Source organism: Cuculus canorus, chromosome 1, assembly GCF_017976375.1.
Source record: "Cuculus canorus isolate bCucCan1 chromosome 1, bCucCan1.pri, whole genome shotgun sequence".
Taxonomy (NCBI): Eukaryota; Metazoa; Chordata; class Aves; order Cuculiformes; family Cuculidae; genus Cuculus; species Cuculus canorus.
In genome coordinates, this window is record NC_071401.1 from 6,629,589 (window position 1) to 6,633,916 (window position 4,328).

Consider the following 4,328-nt stretch of genomic DNA (forward strand, 5'->3'; position numbering starts at 1 on the left):
GAATTATGACATAACGAAAATTCTGTATACACCTCATAGCAAAAGCAGGCATTATATTTGCTGAATAACACTGTTAAGTCTCTTAGAACTAGTTCCATAAAACAAAGGAAACTCATGAACATAAACTGGCCACTCACATCAGTCTCCATATACACTAGGCTAGAGTTCTTAAGTTGAAATGTTCTAGTGTAAAGATCATTAACTCTCCTTCTGAGGCCAATGCAATATTTGTTTTTCCTCGTACTACGTGACTTGAAAGTTTCATTTCACAGTGTGATTAATAAATGTCTAAAGCAGAATGGGGGAAAAAAAGTTTTTCAATTCAAAGCACAGCTAAGAATTAGCCTACTGGTAAAGTTAATCCACAGATGCAGTTCTTCAATGTTGAAAGAGTTTACCTAGGCCCCTTCAGCTCAGGAGTAAACTCGCTGAACTTGCAAGATCCACTGCTTTAATGGATCCAGGATCTTTCAAGAATCAGGACTTTCTTGAGAAGTTTGTATAAAGCTTTGTTTACATTTACAGACTTGAAAATCCTCCCTTTCCTCTACTCCCACAGACTCCTAATGGAATACAAAGTGATAGGACAGCTTTGATGTATTTAACGTACCCAAGAGAAAGAAGTATTACTTTAAGGAACTTTCCTCTTCAGCTCTGCCAACAGAAGCACCTCTGCTCAAAAAGCTGAGCAGAACTGTTGAAGAAGAAAGGCCGTATCCCTATCCTGGCAGTGGCTAAAGTAACCTGTTTCACCAGGAACTGCCTTCTAATATCATAACCTTTACACTTCTTAAACTCCTAATTTTGCATCTTCTAGATGGATCCATATTCTTTCTCTGTTTATGGCTTTACCTAATTTTCTGCAAATCAACTTATTTCCTGGCATCTCTATTATCATCAAACCCTGCAATGCTTTCTACTGCAATGGCAGACATAGTCAGATCAGGCTCTTTGCCGTCTCCACAAACACTTCTTCACTGTTTCTTTCAATCAGCATGCAAGAAAAACTCTCAGGACAGCATGTCAGGACAGCTCCTGACATGTCACACACCATGTCATTCTCTGTGTTTTCTAAAGCTGTTTGTTGTACTTTTGCTCTCTAGTCTCCCAGTCTGATGGAAGAGCAGTGTCACCTCGGCACAAAGCTTGGAAATATGCCACTGCCTTGCAATTGCCATTTGCTAGGAGGCTGCTTATCTGGGAACATTGCACTGACTTGCAGTTTATTTTTCTCACAGTCCCTCTTATGCTAAATCAATAGATCAATAGAACTAAGTCTTATAACTCAATAAACAGTTACTACTTGTCTCCTACCTTTAACAATCACAAAACTACCTCATCCCAGCAGTCATAACATCATCGTATACCATCTCCATGTCCTCCCTCACAACCCACACTGCCCAGCAGCACTGTGCCAAAACATTACGTGAGAGTTGACAGCAACAATGGTATTTTTATGGTCTTCTGCATATGCAAAGTGCTGTAAAGCCACATGCATCCTCAAAATGCTTCTGTGACATAAAGATAAAGACAAGCATCTCCGATTAAAACAAACCAGAATAAGATCTAGACACGTCTGAGGCTTGACACACACAAGTCAGAAAGACAGAATTAATTAAAACTCACAATTGCAAACACCATAACTCAGTTTAAATAAAATGGAATCTTTTTAAAAGCCTGCACCAGAAAGAGGAACATGAAATACTTGTCTAGGGTGTTACGCAGACTGGAAAAGACAAGTTAATAACACCTTACAACTGATGTGATTAGTTGTGTTGGCACGGAGTGCAAAGAGGGTTTTTTTCCTCCATGTACAAATTCAGAAAACTGACAAAAGAGAAACGAATTCCACAAAGTTGAAACTAAAACCCCTTATCTGCGCTAGACTTTAAGCGGCAAGCTTAGTTACAAATGCCCACAACTTGTACAAAACATTAATCCATTCAAGAAACAAACAATGCACAAAGGCTCATTCAGGGCCACTGTGCTCATTACGTCGGTCAATACTTAAGGACTCTAAAAACGTGCATTGGTTGAAAACAATAGACAGCAACAGATGCTTCACAGCACTTGTTTATGAAGTAATTCCGTATTATTCCTCCACACCGCCACAGTCAGCTGGCCGGCCCGACTGCCACATGTCTACGGTAACCTCAACAGCCACGGCGCTCGGGGACATGAATAATGCAGAGGGGGCTGCGTGGCCCGGGCTCGCCGAGGGCGCGCTCGGGGCTTCCCCAACAAAGCGCCCCGCAACGATCATCGCACTGGTGCCCGCTCACCTCCGCCTCCCCGAGGGCTGCGGACGGGCTCCGGCCCCCCAGCCCCACCGCCTCCCCGAGGGCTGCGGGTTGGTGCCACCCTCACCGGCCGGGTGGGCTCCAGACTCGGGCTCTCGCCTCTCCGAGAGCTGCGAGTGGGCTGCTGCCCCTCCGAGGGCTGCGGGCTGGTACCCCCTCGTCGCCACCACCCAGGCGGGCTTCAGCCCCTCCTCCCCGCCGCCCTGCGAGAGCTGCAGAGGGGTTGATACAGAAAATACTTCGCCCCCATCGCCAGGGCGGGCTCCAGCCTCGGGCAGCCGCCCCTCAACCCCGCCGCCTTCAAAGAGCTGCTGACGGGCTCCAGTCCTTGAGCCCTGCCTCCCCCCGAGGGCTGCGGGCTGTTGCCCCTTCACGCCCTCCGAGAGCTGCGGGCAGGCTCCCACATCAGGCAGCCGCCTCTGAACCCCGCAGCCCTCGCTCCCGCCTCAAGCGGCCACCCCTCACCCCTACAGCCCTAAGAGAACTGCGGGCTAGAAGCCCTCAACCCGGGCAAGCTCCAGCCTCTGAGCCTCGATGCCCTGCAAGGGCTGCGGGCGGACTCCTGCCTCGGGAGCCACCCCTGAGCCTGGACGCCCTCCGCGGGCTGCACGATGATGCTCCCTCATCCCTTAGGAGGGCTACGGGCTACTAACCCCTCACCCCCGCTAACCAGGCGGGCTCCGACCACCACCAACCTCCGAGAGCTGCGGGTGGGCTCCGAGCTGCCGCCTTCCGAGAGCTGCGCCTTGGTGCCCCGTCAGCCCCGTCACCCCTAGGGGCTCTCACCCCTCACCCTCACCGCCCTGCAAGGGCTGTGGGCGGGCTGCAGCCCCCGAGCCTCAATGCCCTCCGACGGCTGCAGGCTGGTGCCTCCTCACCCTCACCGCCCAGGCGGGCTCAAGCCCCTGAGTCCCACCGCTCTCCGAGAGCTGCAGGCGGGCTCCGACCCCCGAGCCCCCGCCACTCCTCCGAGGGCTGCGGGCTGGTGCCCCCTCACCTCCGGGCTCCTAAGACCTACTGCCCTGCAAGGGGTGCAGGCTGATAGTCCTTCAATCCCGCTACCCGTGCGGGCTCCGAGGGCTGGAGCCCCCGAGCCCCAACGCCTCCCCGAGAGCTGCGGACTGATGCCACCTCACCACTCGAACGGGCTCCGATCCCTCCAGCCCCCGCCGCTTCTCCAAGGGCTATACCTTGGTGCCCCCTCAACCCCTAGGGGCTCTCGCCCCTCACTCCCACCGCTGCGGGTGGGCTCCAGTCCCCGAGACTCGACGCCCTCCCAGGGCTGCAGGCTGGTGCCCCCTCACCCCCGCTACCCAAGCGGGCTCCTGCCCCTGAGGCCCCAGTAAGGGCCGCGGGTGGGGTCCGAGCCCCGATGCCCTCCCAGGGGTGCGCCTTGGTGCCCCCTCAGCCCCGCCGCCCAGGCGGGCTCCAGGCCCCCGAGCTCCCGGAGACCTCCGAGCTGATACCCTCTCACCCTCGCTACTCGGGCGGGCTCCGACTCCTGAGCCTCGACGCCCCCCGAGAGCTGCGGCTGCACTCCGACACTCGAGCCCCACGAGGGCTGCGGGTTGGTGTCCCCTCACCCCCGCCACTCGGGCGGGCTCCGAGGCGCCCCGAGGGCTGCGGGCGGGCTCCCACTTCACATCCCCCCTACTCCATGTTCCCGCCCCCCGCCGTGGCTGCCGCTGCCCCCGCTCACCTGGGGCTCCGCCGCGCCGCGATCGGGCCGGGCTGAGGTGTTGGGGGGAGGGAACCCCACGAGCCCCCGGGGTCGGGCGCTGCGCTCTCCACTCCTCAGGGCGGGGGGGCAGGGAGGTGTGGTGCCCCCCCCCTCCCCTCACAGGAGGGGGCTGCGGGGCCGCCTCGTGCTGCTCGCGGCGGGGACGAGGCGCCGAGCGCAGCGGGCGCTGACAGCTCCGCAATATGGCGGCCGCCGCCGCCGTTCGGATTTTCCGCCCCCCCCGCGCTCACTCACCCCCTATCAGGTGTTGCGCCTCGCGCCCGCACTACGCATGCGCTGAGCTGCCG

The 4,328-nt window shown here is 56.4% G+C and overlaps 1 protein-coding gene across 3 annotated transcripts in view; it reads right to left on the reverse strand.

The window, feature by feature from the left end:
• The window catches only part of RDX (radixin), a 58,350-nt gene extending 54,086 nt beyond the window's left edge, over nucleotides 1-4,264 (reverse strand). For all 3 annotated transcript variants that reach the window (XM_054055961.1, XM_054055960.1, XM_009556441.2), the window contains exon 1: nucleotides 4,000-4,264. The gene's annotated coding sequence lies outside the window, so the exon portion shown is untranslated. The remainder of the gene's footprint in view (nucleotides 1-3,999) is intronic.
• Between the last annotated feature and the right edge of the window lie 64 nt (nucleotides 4,265-4,328).